This window comes from Leuciscus leuciscus (genome assembly GCF_965113295.1).
Source record: "Leuciscus leuciscus genome assembly, chromosome: 14".
NCBI lineage: Eukaryota > Metazoa > Chordata > Actinopteri > Cypriniformes > Leuciscidae > Leuciscus > Leuciscus leuciscus.
In genome coordinates this window covers 42,747,014-42,766,869 of record NC_138738.1, presented here as the reverse complement: position 1 = coordinate 42,766,869, position 19,856 = coordinate 42,747,014, and positions in this window count along the sequence as shown.

The window sequence follows — 19,856 nt, the reverse complement described above, 5'->3', positions numbered from 1 at the left end:
CGAGCATGTGGAGAATCAGAGGTTAAAGTTCATCTTTACCACGGTATCACAGCAGTATAATCCTACACTTTTGCTGTGTTCCCTTTATTTCACTGACGACTGCTTCTCAAATCTCGGAGTTCAATGATTCGCAAACCTCTTGCTCTTAAAGATGGTGTTCAAATACTTGGTTTTGAGTTGTATATTGTGTAGGTCTCCTGCTAACTGGCTAACTCACGTTATCACTGTCTTACTGATATACTTCTGCTGATCAGCTGTGGGCCACGATTACTTATAACTGTGTCTATTAATGCAGATCGTCTGTCGTTCTCACTACTGAGAGGAAATATTTGATTTACCAACGTTTATGTTACATCAGATCATTCACGCTAGAGCTCGCCTAATGCATACATGCACTGTTATTGATACAGTTTCCACGTGTTCACCGCAATATATTAGAAAAATACTCTGTAAATAAATGAGTACAAGTAAAATAATGGGTTTGTTGATGGACATGCACTTGTTAATGCTGATGGTGAGGAATTACAGTTGCAACATCTCATAATGTTCCTCAAACTGAGTAGAGTATCACTGAGAAACACTGAGTCCTGCTGGAGTCGTCCTGATGGAGGTTCGGGTTCACTGAGAAACACTGAGTCCTGCTGGAGTCGTCCTGATGGAGGTTCAGGTTCACTGAGAAACACTGAGTCCTGCTGGAGTCATCCTGATGGAGGTTCAGGTTCACTGAGAAACACTGAGTCCTGCTGGAGTCGTCCTGATGGAGGTTCGGGTTCACTGAGAAACACTGAGTCCTCCTGGAGTCGTCCTGATGGAGGTTCGGGTTCACTGAGAAACACTGAGTCCTGCTCGAGTCGTCCTGATGGAGGTTCGGGTTCACTGAGAAACACTGAGTCCTGCTGGAGTCGTCCTGATGGAGGTTCAGGTTCACTGAGAAACACTGAGTCCTGCTGGAGTCGTCCTGATGGAGGTTCGGGTTCACTGAGAAACACTGAGTCCTGCTGGAGTCGTCCTGATGGAGGTTCAGGTTCTCTGAGAAACACTGAGTCCTGCTGGAGTCGTCCTGATGGAGGTTCGGGTTCACTGAGAAACACTGAGTCCTTCTGGAGTCGTCCTGATGGAGGTTCGGGTTCTCTGAGAAACACTGAGTCCTGCTGGAGTCGTCCTGATGGAGGTTCGGGTTCACTGAGAAACACTGAGTCCTTCTGGAGTCGTCCTGATGGAGGTTCGGGTTCACTGAGAAACACTGAGTCCTGCTGGAGTCGTCCTGATGGAGGTTCGGGTTCACTGAGAAACACTGAGTCCTGCTGGAGTCGTCCTGATGGAGGTTCGGGTTCACTGAGAAACACTGAGTCCTGCTGGAGTCGTCCTGATGGAGGTTCGGGTTCACTGAGAAACACTGAGTCCTGCTGGAGTCGTCCTGATGGAGGTTCGGTTTGAATGTGCAAATGTGTAATATGAGGAAATTAAACAGGTTTTTGACCTTTGATGAATGTAAACCTGTTGTAGGAGACTCCACAACAACATAAGGAGACTTTAAAATAGCATTATAGGGGCCCTTTAACCAGATGATCAAATCTGCCTGGAAACAGCAATATCAAAAATATTCCAAATATTCATACATATATTAAATAAATATCATGCCAAGATGACTGCCCTGTCATTTTTAATTATTCGACATAATTCTCGTGGGGATATTATTTGAGTTTTATCAACAACAGTTAATTGCACATGACAAGAAAATCACAACTCCATACAGAGTCTGATCAGCCAGAGCCTTCACACACACACACACACACACACACACACACACGCTTGCTCACACACACACACACACAGACACACACACACACACACACACACACACACACACACACACACACACACACACACACACACACACACACACACACACACACACAAACTCACTCTCACACACACACACACACACACACACACACACACACACACACACACACACACACACACACAAACTCACTCTCTCACACACACACACACACACACACACACACACACAAACTCACTCTCACACACACACACACACACACACACACACACACACACACACACACACAAACTCACTCTCTCACACACACACACACACACACACACACACACACACACACACACACACACACACACAAACTCACTCACACACACACACACACACACACACACACACACACACACACACACACACTCACTCTCACACACACACACTCACTTACACACACACTCACTCGCACACGAACACACACTCACTCACTTACTTACTCCATACAGAGTCTGATCAGCCAGAGCCTTCACACACACACACACACACACACACACACACACACACGCTTGCTCACACACACACACACACACACACACAGACACACACACACACACACACACACACACACACACACACACACACACAAACTCACTCTCACACACACACACACACAAACTCACTCTCTCACACACACACACACACACACACACACACACACACACACACACACACACACACACACACACACACACACACACACACACACACAAACTCACTCTCACACACACACACACACACACACACACACACACACACTCACTCTCACACACACACACTCACTTACACACACACTCACTCGCACACGCACACACACACACACTCACTCACTTACTTACACACACACACACACACACAAACTCACTCTCTCACACACACACCTCATTCAGCTTAACTCATAAACACATGATTAAAGCACTCGGCTAAAGGAAAGTTCCCGTTAACAGTGGAACACGAGTCGGGATGCAGTGCTCTTTGTCTTGTGTGTGTGATTGTGTGTGTGATTGTGATGAATCAGATGAGGAGATTTTTCTCTACCGTCTCCACGTGGCTGTCGCTGTGTAGCGGCTTTGACAAATGTCAATGTATAAATGTTTTGCCTTACTCAGAGTTATTAAGCCATGAATCAGAGCTGTATTTTACAAGCCTGACCCGCGTTTCCTGCTGTAACAAACACACTCCAGATGTTACACACATCACTGATACACACCGACACACACACCACTGATACACACACCACTGACACACACACCGATACACACACCACTGATACACACACCACTGACACACACACCGATACACACACCACTGATACACACACCACTGACACACACCGACACACACACCACTGATACACACACCACTGACACACACACCGATACACACACCACTGATACACACACCACTGACACACACCGACACACACACCACTGATACACACACCACCGACACACACACCACTGATACACACACCACTGATACACACATCACTGACACACACACCACTGACACACACACCACTGACATACATACCACTGACATACACACCGATACACACACACACACACACACACACACACCCCACTGATACACACCCCGATACACACCGACACACACACCACTGATCCACACATCACTGACGCACACACCACTGATACTGGCTGATACCTGAGCAGATAAAACTGATCTGCTGCATAGTAACACTTTAAAATACGGATCCTTCGTTAATGAATAACTACACAGGAACAAATGAGTAACACAATGTTAACAATCTAGTAACTACAGTTAACTAACAAGTAACTCTGATTAACGAATTCGTAAGTAATAGCACACAGATTTAATTGGTAGTTCACTATTAACTAATCAATAACTACTATTTTTTTAATACTTCCCAGAGAACTACTGAATTTTTTACAGATTTAAGTGGTAGTTCACTAATAACTAATCAATAACTACAATTTTTTAATACTTCCCAGAGAAATAATGAAAAAAATTCACAATTCATGCAAAACTTAATAACTAATGCAGGAAAAATTACTAGCACTAGATTAACATTACTGCTAGATACTGTACACTAATTATCAATATGTAGTAGCGTAGCAGACTTATGATTTGGGAAAGCTGTCAATAATTAGCCTATGCACTGCTGTCTTTTAGAGAACTATTCATAAACTAAATAATTTTTAAGAATTGTTTTTATAAATGCACTTGTCTGGAACACTTACCCTGTGGCCGATTTTCCGGCATTCCTCTGGACTGGCTATTCAGTGATATCATGTTTCGTTTTGAATTTGAGGTGGTAGAACGGATTAGTCGTGTGTTAACTTACCGAACTGTTACCCCGCACACTCTGTATATAGTTTGCTGCTGCTCGTCTGACGGCTTAAACCCGAACCAAGTCCAAATAATGGATGTTGCACCGATCTTTTTCACCAGCTTTCACTTTCAGCCGTGTTTACTTAAGATGACGACGAATATGCGTTGCAGCCGGGTTTACCTCGCGGCCGCGGGTAGATTGCGTCATCATCTCCCAACCCAACTTGGAGAATAGATTAACGGCGATATTTTTTTTATCGCGCGATAAGAGTCTCGCGTTAACGCAGGACGTTAACGCCGATAACGGCCCACCACTAATATATATATATATATATATATATATATATATATATATATATATATATATATATATATAAATATGTGTGTGTATATATATCCTGTGAATGATTAGATGATTCTACCCTTTCGGGTTGGCTCTTCATTAGTAACTACAGCATGGAATCATGATAACTAGTAATGACTCAAGTGTTAATGCATTCTTTTATAGGACTTACAAATTATTTGGATCCGTATTCTAAAATGAAGATCATGTTAACTAACTAGTAATGACTCAAGTGTTACTACATACCTCTAGGAACTACTAATTATTTGGATCCGTATTCTAAAGTGAAGATCATGTTAACTAACTAGTAATGACTCAAGTGTTACTACATACTTCTATAGGAATTACTAATTATTTGGATCTGTATTCTAAAGTGAAGATCATGTTAACTAACTAGTAATGAATCAAGTATTAATGCATACTTCTATAGGAATTACTATCTACAACTTCCCCAAAACCTTAAAATTACTTCAGTGTTTGGTTGCATATGATATTTATTCATCATGACTGATTTTTAACAATACGCCTGGAACAAGCAACAGCTTAAGTAGCAGTGACACTTGGCCATATTTATGATGGCTTACTTTAAACAGTAGTCAAGTAACACAAAATTACAGTTAACCCTCTGAGGTCTGAGCTGTTTTCTGGGCCCTGGAGGTGTTCTGACATGCTCTGACATTTGTGTTTTTTTCTGTTACTAGTGACATTTTCATGGCTAAAGTCTGATTACACTGTATTCAGCACAAACTCTGCTACAATAATATATCAGCAGCATGTATGTAAAAGTTTGTAGTTTTGAGATAATGACATTTATGCGTGGTTTGTGAAAATACAAAAAAAAATTCTCACTGAAATAAGGCCATGAAACCCATACTGATTATTTCTTCACAAGACTTTTGAAAATTTTATGACATAGCCTAGAATATTTGCTCCAAAACTATGTGAAAATCACCCTGACTGCTCATTCAGATAAGACAATATATTGATTTTAAATTTCTAAGACGTGTTTTGTGTGACAAAGCCATATGCGAAGAGGCGTGATCATCTCATTAATATGTAAGGTTTTAACACCTGAGAAAGACAAAGACACTCCCCTAACTGCCCTATTAGGAGCGATCAGGCCCTGTCATTCAGAGCAACCTTGCACAAAGAATGAGGAGATTTAAAAAAGAATGGCTTTTAGATTGTTTGGATTTATTTACAACACAACACAATCCAAAAATACAAATGACAAAAGAGCACATTGAAAACAATGATCCAAAGACAGAGACCTTTGTGCCATTCCTAAAAACATTGTACGTACCTTTCATTTCCAAGGTGTTTGATTTTCACTTTACCATGTTCATGTACAGAGACTCATGTGAATGTTGAAGTCAGCAGGACTCAGTTGCATCTGGTCCCTGAAAGAAAAAAAAAAAGAAAAAACGGTGAACATACTGATATCAAGAGAAACTATAGGGCTGCACGATTTTGGGTATAGATTTTAGATTTTTCTGGTTAAAATTTCTTTTTAAAATTCACAGAATACACACACACACACACACGTTTCCAACAATATATAATGAACTCCAGGTTTGTTGTGCCTTGTAGGCATAAGCTACGCAGTGCTGCATAAAATAATAATAACAATAAATTAAATCTTCCAAAAGATTTCAAGAACAACTACGCTAGAGAAAAATATATTGATTACCATATGTTACTTCAAATGTTTCCATTCGTTATGATGATATGAAATGAGATAATAGTAAAAACATAAAGCCTAATGTTTGGTGCATTTTTCCTTTCAAACGCAATCGCGCTCCAAAATATGAAACTCAAACCCACAGCGCGCTCCAAAATATGATACATTCAAACGGCATCGCGCTCCAAAATATTAAACATTATGGTTATACATATCTATGTTTGAGCAGATATCCACAAACAGTATTTAACAGGAAACACGGGTCTAAATAGTATAATATTCACCATATATCTAGCAACAGTTCAACTGCAATGTGAAGTTTATGCAACAATACCATAAACTAATAAGTAAGAATTTCTTACCTTACATCTTTCTTGTCTTCAAATCGCGTTCTTCTTCTGGGGGTAAATCCAATGTAAGCTCAGACGTGTCTTCCAAACTCGACGAAAAGCAGAGACTTGTGAAGTGTTTTGGTGTTTTGTGTTTGAGGTAACGAGGGCGTTCGTGTTCCATGTGGAGATTTGCATGTGAATCTCTTTTGCGCGAGTGGGCGTGTCGAATTAAAAAGTAATTAGCAAGCGTTTGAGATACTGGACATCCTGTTGGTTTTATACAAATGACTTAAACAGAGAATATTTGTTTTCAGTTTGAATCCGATCATTTAAAAGTACACACTTAAATGTGTATAAAGGTATATGGCTCATAAATGTGTGAGAAGTATTCGCTGAGTTTTGTTTCAGTTTATAGACGTGCTCAAGAAAAAAAAGTTCACCGCGACGGAGAGGCAGAACGCACACCCTGTTTATTTTCTTTATTTTACAAAAGCACAATGTTTTGATTTGATTGTAAGTGGACACATACAAAAGTAGAAATATCACAGATTCTTTTTTTATATTTCTTTTTTCTGTATAACCATAAATGACGGAGTAATTTAAGTTTATGTTGCTGCTATGTGAAAAAAATCCAGCAAAACGTGTCGGCGCGTTTCTCGACCTCAGAGGGTTAAGGTGACTGTATATAGCTATTCGGCTAGAACATGCATGGAATATTATTTATTAAACAAAGAAAGAAACACATGCATAAACAGCATAGAATACTAAACATTATTTTTGTCTCTCATTAAAGTCGATAAGCAAACCAGCTTTCTTTTATTGAAAAATAGTATTGATTAGTTATTAGTGAACTACCACTTAAATCTGTAAAAAAAAATCTGTAGTTCTCTGTGAAGTATTAAAAAATAGTAGTTATTGATTAGTTAATAGTGAACTACCACTTAAATCTGTGTGCTATTACTTACTAATTCGTTAATCAGAGTTACTTATTAGTTAATTGTAGTTACTAGATTGTTAACATTGTGTTACTCATTTGTTCCTGTGTAGTTATTCATTAACGAAGGATCCGTATTTTAAAGTGTTACCTGCTGCATTACTGCCACACGTGTTTGTGTGTGTGTGTGTGTGAGTGAGAGAGAGAGATAGAGAGTGTGTGTGTGACTGAGAGAGACTCTGTGTGTGTGTGTGTGTGTGTGTGTGTGTGTGTGTGTGTGTGTGTGTGTGTGTGTGTGTAAATTTTGTTCAGTGTACAAAAAAGGCAGAGTCCAGAAAAGCCTGTGCAGAACAGCTTGTTTCTCCTGAAGAGAGTGTGTGTAACGCAGTGTTAATGAGCGCATGGTTTCCAGAGACGTAGACGTATCAGTCGAGCTCTCATTACCTCCCTAAAAACACACACTAATAATGCTCACATCTGTGTGGACAAATTGTCTCTTCGAGCCTATACACACCCTCTCTCTCACACACACACACACACACACACACACACACACACACACACACACACACACACACCTTCTCTCTCTCACACACACACACCCCCATCGAGGCCCAGAAACGGCCAACTAATCAGCTCATGCACTATTTATGATCCTAAACAAGGAGGGCGACAGAGAGAGAAGCAGCGAATAAAACAAGCTGTCAATCACAGGTCTGCTCGCTTACAGTGGCCCGCTTTCTGTTTGCTCAACATGTACAAAGATGAGAGAGAGAAAACATATCACACTCACACGCAGGCCTTAGTTGTTTCTTTTTGGGGTTTGAACGCAAATCAAAGAGAATTTCAGAGTTGGAGAAAAGGAGTGTAAGCGTACAGTTGCAGCAGAATAAACAGGCTGACAGCAGGAGTGTGTTGCTAACGGGGAAACTTCAGCAGAAGGTGCAGAACTAGCTGAAGGTAAAGCGGACCGACGTCGGGTTTCTTTTAAAACTGCAGAAGTGCAGGATTCCCTCTTTCATTACCAGAGTTTATTCTGCTTAATTACCCTGATTGGTGCGCTCAGATATCACTGTGAAGCCGCATAAATTAATGAGTTCATCATTAGCACATGTGAAAGTCCATATGTCTGATGACACGCACGCCTGCACTCACTCGAGCTCAGCAGGTACAAGAAACGAGGATGAGTTTTTCAGCGGGTCTCAGGAGAACATTCGAGAACATTCAAAGCTGAGGATAGAACTTCAGAAACACGGGTCTGAGCTCCGGGTCACGCTGATCAACTTCTAACAAGCTTTCTGTTCATCAGCCCGAGGAAAGGAGGAGATGAGAGGAGATCAGAGGAGAGGATGAGATGAGATCAGAGGAGAGGAGATCAGAGGAGAGGAGAGGAGGAGATGAGATCAGAGGAGAGGAGAGGAGGAGAGGAGGAGATGAGAGAAGAGGAGATCAGAGGAGAGGAGAGGAGAGGAGGAGATGAGAGAAGAGGAGATCAGAGGAGAGGAGAGGAGGAGATGAGAGGAGATGAGATCAGAGGAGAGGAGAGGAGGAGATGAGAGAAGAGGAGATCAGAGGAGAGGAGAGGAGGAGATGAGAGAAGAGGAGATCAGAGGAGAGGAGGAGATGAGAGAAGAGGAGATCAGAGGAGAGGAGAGGAGAGGAGGAGATGAGAGGAGATGAGATCAGAGGAGAGGAGGAGATGAGAGGAGAGGAGAGGAGAGGAGAGGAGGAGATGAGGTGGAGAGGAGAGGAGTTGAGAAGGAGAGGAGAGGAGAGGAGGAAATGAGGAAGAGATGAGAAGGAGAGGAGATGAGAAGAGAGGAGAGGAGGAGATGAGGAAGAGATGAGAAGGAGAGGAGGAGGAGAGGAGATGGGAGGAGAGGAGATGAGAAGAGAAGGAGTGGAGAGGAGGAGATTAGAAGGAGAGGAGGAGGAGGAGGAGAGGAGGAGATGAGGACGAGAGGAGATGAGAGGAGATGAGATGAGATGAGATGAGGAGGAGATAAGGAGGAGATGAGGAGGAGGTGAGGAGATGAGATGAGGAGATGAGGAGGAAAGGAGGAGAGAGGAGAGGAGATGGTATAAGGAGAGGAGGAGAGGAGATAAGGAGGAGATATATAAGGAGGAGATGAGGAGAGGAGATCAGAGGAGAGGAGAGGAGAGGAGGAGAGGAGGAGATGAGAGGAGAGGAGATGATGAGGAGAGGAGGTGGAGAGGAGAGGAGTTGAGAAGGATAGGAGAGGAGGAGATGAGGAGAGATATGAGAAGGAGAGGAGGAGAGGAGAGGAGGAGATGAGATAAGGAGGAGATATACAAGGAGGAGATGAGAGGAGAGGAGATGAGATCAGAGGAGAGGAGAGGAGGAGGAGATGAGGAGAGGAGTTGAGAAGGAGAGGAGGAGAGGAGGAAGAGATGAGAAGGAGAGGAGTAGGAGAGGAGATGAGAAGAGAAGGAGTGGAGAGGAGGAGATTAGAAGGAGATGATGAGGAGGAGATGAGGAGGAGAGGAGAGGAGATGAGAAGAGGAGAGGAGGAGATGAGATGAGATGAGGAAGAGAGGAGGACATGAGATGAGGAGGAGGGGAGGAGATGAGATAAGGAGGAGATAAGGAGGAGATGAGGAAGGGAGGAGATGAGGAGAAGATGAGGAGGAGATGAGGAGAGAGGAGAGGAGATGGTATAAGGAGAGGAGGAGAGGAGATAAGGAGGAGATATATAAGGAGGAGAGGAGGAGATGAGAGGAGGAGATGAGGAGAGGAGTAGGAAAGGAGGAGAGAGAAGAGAAGACAGGAGGAGATGAGATAAGGAGAGGAGATGAGATGAGGAGGAGAGGAGAAAGGAGAGGATTGGAAAGAGGAGAAAGGAGAGGAGAGGAAAGGAAAAAGGGAATGGAAAGGAGGAGAGGATATGAGAAGAGAGGAGGAGATGATTGAGAGGAGAGGAGAGGAGAGGAGAGGAAAAGGGGAGAGGAGAGGGAAAGGGGAGAGGAAAGGGAAAGGGAAGATGAATGGAAAGGAGGAGAGGATATGAGAAGAGAGGAGGAGATTATTGGAGAGGAGAGGAGAGGAGAGGGAAAGGGAAGAGTAGAGGAAAGGAGGAGAGAGGAGAGGGGAGGGGAAATAATGAGATGAGAAGGAGAGGAGATGAGGAGATAGAAGACAAGAGGGGAGAGGAGAGGAGGAGAAGAAAGGAGAGGAGGAGAGGAGAAGAGAGCAGAAGGATAATCTATCCATTTATCTATGCATCTATAGACATTTTGTACTGTATGTGTACCATTAATTAATTGACAGGAAAATAACAGTCAATGTTGCAGAATTTATCAGTTTATTTCTGTGAAGCTGCTTTGACAATTTGTATTGATTAAGCACTATAGAAATGACTTAACATTTAAATATTTTATTTGTATTAATTTATTAGTCCTTCTTAAATATCCATAGGTTGCAATTGTGTGTATTATTCATTTGTATCATTATTTTAAATTTTGTTTCAGGATATTATACAAGTGATACCCTAAAAGTCAAATTATTTTGCAAATTTTTTTGTAAAACAGGAAGTTCATATTCTAGCACTAATGCGAGAATGTGAGAATGTGAGAATGAAGCATTCATATTTGGCCATTACAAAGTTTTTTTTATACCTGATCTGACCTGAAAAGAGAGAAAGAGAGCAGGAAGAAGTAGAGGATCATGGGAATCTGAGGGTCACTGATGCCTCGACTCAAACCCTCAGTGAGCGAGACCCTCACAAACATGATTCAGACACACAGATCATTACTTATTCATGAGGGCAGACAAAACTGGGTCATTTACCCTCCCACTGGCTCCGCCCCTCCTATATCCACCCATTCATCCATCTATGATCCTTTTGTACATCTCTGCATCATCAATTTAATTTAATCATATTTAGAACTCCTATGACTTCCAGTAAATAAGTCAATAAAGCAAACCTTATAAATACAAATTCTAAATCAAAATACAAATATTATGTATATAATGTATATGAATGGCATGAGCAGACCCGTTTCTCTCTCTCTCTCTCTCTCTCTCTCTCTCTCTCTCGGTCATGAAATGAGATATCATGTATAACGTGTTGCAGATGTTTATGTTCATCTGGCAAAATAAACAAAATAGCTGCACATTTTTCTATAATTTCGGTGTTTACTGAGGAGAAAGCAGTGCGGTTTTGTGCATGAACAGAACCTAATTTTCTTTCACTGTAATTTTATTAATTTGACACAAATGTTTATATCTTGCTTTTCATTTCCAGACTCCGTCTCAGTGTTTCTGTGAGTTATAATTGCGCAGAAATGTGCTTGTTCTTCAGAGGTTAGGTTAACATCCTAATTAAGACCAATTTGATTTCTACAATAAACAGAAAGTTGAAATTGAGCAGTGAGACGCGTGACGGGACCGTGAACCGCTCCGTTCAAACAGAAGAACTTCGCTGAATAAACCGGACTATCAACTCTCAACATACTGAAAGTTAATTAACAATTTGTTAATTGAATAGAGGGCCTATAATTGTTGCATTACTAGCATAAACATCATTTTCTTCAAATATTATTAAAGCGTTTTTTGTTGCACCTATTAGAGATTCTTGTCTGTGAGTTAATTTCATTATGCTAATGAGCTCTCTTCCTCTCAGAACCTTCGCTTTGATCCGTGTTAATTGTCGTGATCTTCAAAGACAAAGTCACCACTTACTTTAAATGAATTTTACATTTTTTTAGGGAATCTTATGGAAATGAGGAAGAAGTAATTAAATTTTTATGATGCGTCTCGGTATTTTTAAGCGTACGGTACTGAAGTGGTTTCGTTTCAACATTTAACAGGGGAAAACTGAGAAACGAGAAAGAGCCGGGTGCAGAAAAACTGTTCAGATGCTAAAGATTAAAGCAGCTGTGAATCCAAGACTTAATTTGTACTGATAAACTTTAGTCTTTAATATGCTCTTTTGTGTTCGCAGCATGAAATAGTCACGTCAGAGCTGGAGAAAATAAACTTTCCCTTCTTCTCTCTCGATCACCTTCTGAACTCTGTTCCAGATTCTTCATTTCCTGCAAAACAATGATTTACGTCCAGAAGAACTACAGAATCAGAGATCATTTCCACTGAACTCTCTGACAAATAAAGACTCCAGAACTTCAGGGTCTCTGAAACCATTGAAGTTTCACAAACAATGTGTGAACTCTTGAGCTCTTTGTATTAGTTAGGAGTCCTGAGGAGGTAAAGGAGGTAAAGGAGGCAGCACTACCGGCACTACATTACTCAGTCGACTCCTGAGAGCAGTTGGCCAGATTAACTCATCATCACCACTTACAATTCAGCACTTTGGTCTCTGAATCTAAATTAACAAAACAAATGTGCTCAAACTGCTGTTTAGTGGTTGAAAGTCATCACGAAAGGGAAGTTGTGTTGGTCTTTTCTTCTCTATTGTGTCGTATAGCGAGTGAAACGCTTCTGGAACAAGAACAAAAGTGGGCGGGGCTTGATTGTGTCTGTGAGGAATTGGTTGGATGGTTGTGGTTTGCTATTGGCTGATCTCATGTGAGTGACAGGTTGCCCCGCCCTCGTCATCAGAGAAGAGAAGCTTATTCTGATTCAAGATTAGTGTGTAATACATCTGTTTGAGAATGTAAAAGCTCTGCAAAGTTTCACAGATCAAAGTGCAGATTAATGGAGTTTTTGTTTCCTAAAAGAAAGAAGGTGATTCTGAACTGAAACGAGTCGTCAGTAATTCAGTCTCAGTTCCTGCTGAACCTGCGCAGGTTTGTAACTCATTAGCATAATGCCAACCTGTGGTCTTGATTGGCTGAGCAGCGTCTCTTAGCTCCGCCCTCAAACACTGTAGTGTATCTGAGACTGGGAGAGTTTGGTTCGTGTTGTTCATGTGGAGAAGACGCTGTTTTCTGAGATCGATACGGTAAACCCACGACATCGTCACTGTTCGTATCACTGGCTGTGTTTCCAACCACCTCACAACAAGTCGGATGGCATATCTCGACTAACCTATCTGTGTGTGTGTGTGTGTGTGTGTGATAACACAGGTGTAGTGGGTCGTATGGATTACTGTTAAACCCACATAAAGCTTCTTACATGCTGGATCAACCTCTTCATTCAAGTGCCTGAGATACTGAACAGATGTGCAGGTAGATTGTGTGTGTGTGTGTGTGTGTGTGTGTGTGTGTGTGTGTGTGTGGAGTTAAAGTATCATTAACCTTTAGATATGCGGGTCACTGAAGGTCCACTCTGGAAACACAGCAGCTGGTTTGATTTATTTATTTATTTCTGGTATCAGAGTTCGTTCATCCTGCTCTCGTATCATCATATGAACACACACACTGCAGATGTGTGCGGATTAGACACAACGGTGTGTGTATTGTGTAATCAGAGTTAAATGCCTGTGCTTCACATGTGAATCAAATGTAGATTCATAGATTCTTATTTTAATCCTTAAAGTAAATTAAATCTGAATTTAGATTCTGATTCTAATTCTGATTTGGAATCTGAGGCATTTTATTTATTATTTTGATTAAGATTATAAATATATTCCAATTTTGATTTTGCAAATTCCAGTTGTGTTTCTAATTTGGATTCACATTCCAGTTCTGATTCTGATGTTATTACTTCATCCAATGTATGTTTCTAGATTCTGATTTTGGTTTAGTTGAGTGTACTAATACAATTAAATATGATCATCCAGTTTAATAGGAATAATGTGCAGAAATGCAAAGCATGTTTGCTGTGTTTTGATTTATATCATTTGTAGAGATGCACCGATTACAATTTTCTGGGCCGATTCCGATTTCCGATTTTTCATTAAGTTTGACCTGCCGATACCGATTTTAGCCGATTCCGATTTCATTTTTTCTGACCACTTTACAGCACACACAAATATTTATTTTATATCTTTTCTGTAATAGAACATTTTACAATTTGCATAGTACATATTTTTTTGAACAGATAAATGCTATAAAATAGAACTATATAAATGACTCTAGGTGTGGGTAATTCACACACATCTAAAGTGCAGTGTTATGGAAGAACCATTTCCTTTTCACATTCAATATCCAATAATTTTTTTATACATGTATTTAGCAAACTAAACGTCTGTATGAAAACAGGGAATGGCGATAAAATAATATATAAATAAAAAATTAAATAAATATAGCCTTGCAGTATAAAGATATTTCTCAAAGCACACACACACAGGCCTATTGCAATCACTTGTACAAACTGAATCATAAAACAAGTTTAAATGGGTACATTTTCTATAAATATTGTTCTTCGTTTTCTTTTCTGACATAGCCTACTCCAGTTCTTGTTAAAACACGCACATTCTGTGCATTTTGGGCACTTTTTTGTGAAACCCTATTTAGGCTATTTTGTCCATCAAAAGTGTGCTTTCCCTTTAATTGAGCGTGAGCAGTGCAGCAAATTCATGGGTTTCATCAGGTCCCTTTCCACAGGTGTATAAAATCAAGCACCTAGATTATGAATGCAGACTGCATTGTGCTTGATTAATACACCTGTGGAAAGGGACCTGATGAAACCCATGATTAGACTCGGCGCTGAAAAACGCGCTTCACTGCTCGCGACGCTCCTGCTTGACGCTCACGCGCTGCTCCTGCTCCCGTTGTGATTAACATGCACGGCGAAAAAAAATACGCGCTTGCGGTCTGAACGGACGTAATTCACGAGGTTTCCTACATGTGTGTTCCGCGTGCACGTGTGATGCTGATGTTGCCCGATGTTAATCATGCGGCGCCCGAGTGCATTTGACCGGCATAAAATCGGTGTTTGTCAGACTGACCGGCCGGTCGCTGGTCACGGCCGATCACGTGAAAATCGGCCAATTCCGGTCACCAGCCGATCAATCGGTGCATCTCTAATAATTTGATATCTTATCAAACAGCTTAATTAAAAATTCCTGTGAGATTTATCAAAGGAGAAACAGATGCGAACAGTTTCAACTCCAGTTTCACTTCTGTCGACAAACACAAACGGTAAAGCAAGTCTCCAGTGTTTTAGGAGAGTGAGCCTGTCATTGTTTGGCCATAACTACATTCAAGACAACGATGGAGTTTTAGGACACCATTAGGTCACTTGATGGAGTTTTTCGGTTCCTTGCCACTGTTGCCTTTGGCTTGCTCAGTTGGGGATATTTTGGGGATATTAATCTAATTTTATCAATCAATAAATTCCTCTTGAAACAAACTTGTTGTATTATTTTAATTTAATACTGTGAAGCTGCTTTGATACAATCTGTATTGTGAAAAGCGCTATACAAATAAACTTGACTTGACTTGACAACAGAAACAAGTCATACAAAGTAAATCCAAAGCAAATTCACAAAAAACAGCTTAAACCAGTCTAAGGTGTTTGTGTGGATTAGCAGGTCACAGAAAACATCAGAACACACACCGGAACACATCAGAACACATACCGGAAAACACACCAGAACACACACCGGAACACATCAGAACACATACCGGAACACACAGCGGAACACATCAGAACACATACCGGAAAACACACCAGAACACACACCGGAACACACACCGGAACACACAGCGGAACACACAGCGGAACACACACCAGAACACACACCGGAACACACACCGGAACACACACCGGAACACACACCGGAACACACAGCGGAACACACAGCGGAACACACACCAGAACACACACCGGAACACACACCGGAACACAAACCGGAACACACAGCGGAACACATCAGAACACACACCAGAACACACACCAGAACACACACCAGAACACATCAGAACACATACCGGAAAACACACCAGAACACACACCGGAACACATCAGAACACATACCGGAAAACACACCAGAACACACACCGGAACACATCAGAACACATACCGGAACACACAGCGGAACACATCAGAACACATACCGGAAAACACACCAGAACACACACCGGAACACACACCGGAACACACAGCGGAACACACAGCGGAACACACACCAGAACACACACCGGAACACACACCGGAACACAAACCGGAACACACAGCGGAACACATCAGAACACACACCAGAACACACACCAGAACACACACCAGAACACACACCAGAACACACACCGGAACACAAACCGGAACACACAGCGGAACACATCAGAACACATACCGGAACACACACCAGAACACACACCGGAACACACAGCGGAACACACAGCGGAACACACAGCGGAACACACACCAGAACACACACCAGAACACACACCAGAACACACACCGGAACACACACCGGAACACACAGCGGAACACACAGCGGAACACACACCGGAACACACACCGGAACACACACCGGAACACAAACCGGAACACACAGCGGAACACATCAGAACACATACCGGAACACACATCAGAACACATCAGAACACACACCAGAACACACATCAGAACACATATCAGAACACACACCAGAACACACACCAGAACACTCCGGAACACACACCAGAACACACACCAGAACACACACCAGAACACACACCAGAACACATCAGAACACACATCAGAACACATACCAGAACACACACCAGAACACACACCAGAATACACATCAGAACACACATCAGAACACATCAGAACACACACCAGAACACACATCGGAACACACATCGGAACACACACCGGAACACACACCGGAACACACACCGGAACACACATCAGAACACACACCAGAACACACATCAGAACACACACCAGAACACACATCAGAACACACACCAGAACACACACCAGAACACACATCAGAACACATCAGAACACATACCAGAACACACATCAGAACACATACCAGAACACACACCAGAACACACACCAGAACACACATCAGAACACATCAGAACACACACCGGAACACACATCGGAACACACATCGGAACACACACCGGAACACACACCAGAACACACATCAGAACACACACCAGAACACATCAGAACACACACCAGAACACATCAGAACACACACCGGAACACACACCGGAACACACACCAGAACACACATCAGAACACATCAGAACACACATCAGAACACACACCAGAACACATCAGAACACACACCAGAACACACATCAGAACACACACCAGAACACACACCAGAACACATCAGAACACACACCAGAACACACACCAGAACACATCAGAACACACACTAGAACACATCAGAACACACATCAGAACACACACCAGAACACACACCAGAACACATCAGAACACACATCAGAACACACACCAGAACACACACCAGAACACATCAGAACACACATCAGAACACACACCAGAACACACACCAGAACACATCAGAACACACATCAGAACACATCAGAACACACATCAGAACACACACCAGAACACATCAGAACACACACCAGAACACACACCAGAACACACACCAGAACACATCAGAACACACACCAGAACACACACCAGAACACACACCAGAACACACACCAGAACACACACCAGAACACACACCAGAACACATCAGAACACACATCAGAACACACACCAGAACACATCAGAACACACATCAGAACACACACCAGAACACATCAGAACACACATCAGAACACACACCAGAACACACACCAGAACACATCAGAACACACATCAGAACACACACCAGAACACATCAGAACACACATCAGAACACACACCAGAACACACACCAGAACACATCAGAACACACACCAGAACACATCAGAACACACATCAGAACACATCAGAACACACACCAGAACACATCAGAACACACATCAGAACACACACCAGAACACACACCAGAACACATCAGAACACACATCAGAACACACACCAGAACACACACCAGAACACATCAGAACACACATCAGAACACACACCAGAACACACACCAGAACACACACCAGAACACATCAGAACACACACCAGAACACACACCAGAACACACATCAGAACACACACCAGAACACACACCAGAACACACATCAGAACACATCAGAACACACATCAGAACACACACCAGAACACATCAGAACACACATCAGAACACACACCAGAACACATCAGAACACACATCAGAACACACACCAGAACACATCAGAACACACATCAGAACACACATCAGAACACACACCAGAACACATCAGAACACACACCAGAACACATCAGAACACACACCAGAACACATCAGAACACACACCAGAACACATCAGAACACACATCAGAACACACATCAGAACACACATCAGAACACACACCAGAACACATCAGAACACACATCAGAACACACACCAGAACACATCAGAACACACACCAGAACACATCAGAACACACACCAGAACACATCAGAACACACACCAGAACACATCAGAACACACACCAGAACACATCAGAACACACATCAGAACACACATCAGAACACACATCAGAACACACACCAGAACACATCAGAACACACCTAGGCCTGTCGCGATAGTCAATAAATAAATGAATCGCACGATAAAAAAAATGAGCACGATAATTTTTCCGGCCGCGATAATTCCATTTGCATGCTTGTTTGTTTTCCTCGTGTCACTCTCTCTCTACCAAAGAGACTGGATGACCACTCTCGGTTCCTAGCGTATAGGAGGAGTGAACCCTCTTGTCAGTTGCATGGTCTTTGTGTGGGGAGGCGCACTATGAAACGCACTTTATGGCGTGTAATACGCACGCACTCCTCACCCCTAATCCTAACCAAGTATTTTCAGTGCGTAGCATATACACGCAATAAAGTGCGTCTCCGTCACAATCACTCGGCCGTTTGTTTAGTCGACAAAGTAACAGCAGGACAGTGCAGAATGGTGTGATATGGCCTGTTGAGGCTTTTTTTAATTTGTTTACAAATGTCCTAACCGGCAGTTTTGCCTGTTATGGAATGTATCACTATTTATGTCTGAGCCTAATGTTTAATAATTTTTGAAGTGCAATTTTGTTTACATCCATTTTATTTATTGTTTTTGGTATTTATTCAAGTGAATTTTTTTGTTAACAGACACTGAGAGTCCATTGCTTTTATTGTTTTTGGTTGTTTTGTTCATGTGTTTGTGGATATTTAAAATGTTTTCCGTTTTCAATGTTTAATATTCTTAAGAAATAAAAGTCCTAACCCTAGATCTTTGAAAAGGTGTACCTGCATTATTATGACATTATCATTATATTAGATGAAAATGGTCTCGAACGACAATATTATCGTTTATCGCAATAATTTCTTGGACAATTTATCGTCCAGTAAAATTTGTTATCGTGACAGGCCTAAACACACCAGAACACCAGAACACATCAGAACACACCGGAACACACACCGGAACACACACCAGGTTTATATCAGTCAGCTGCGTCTCCT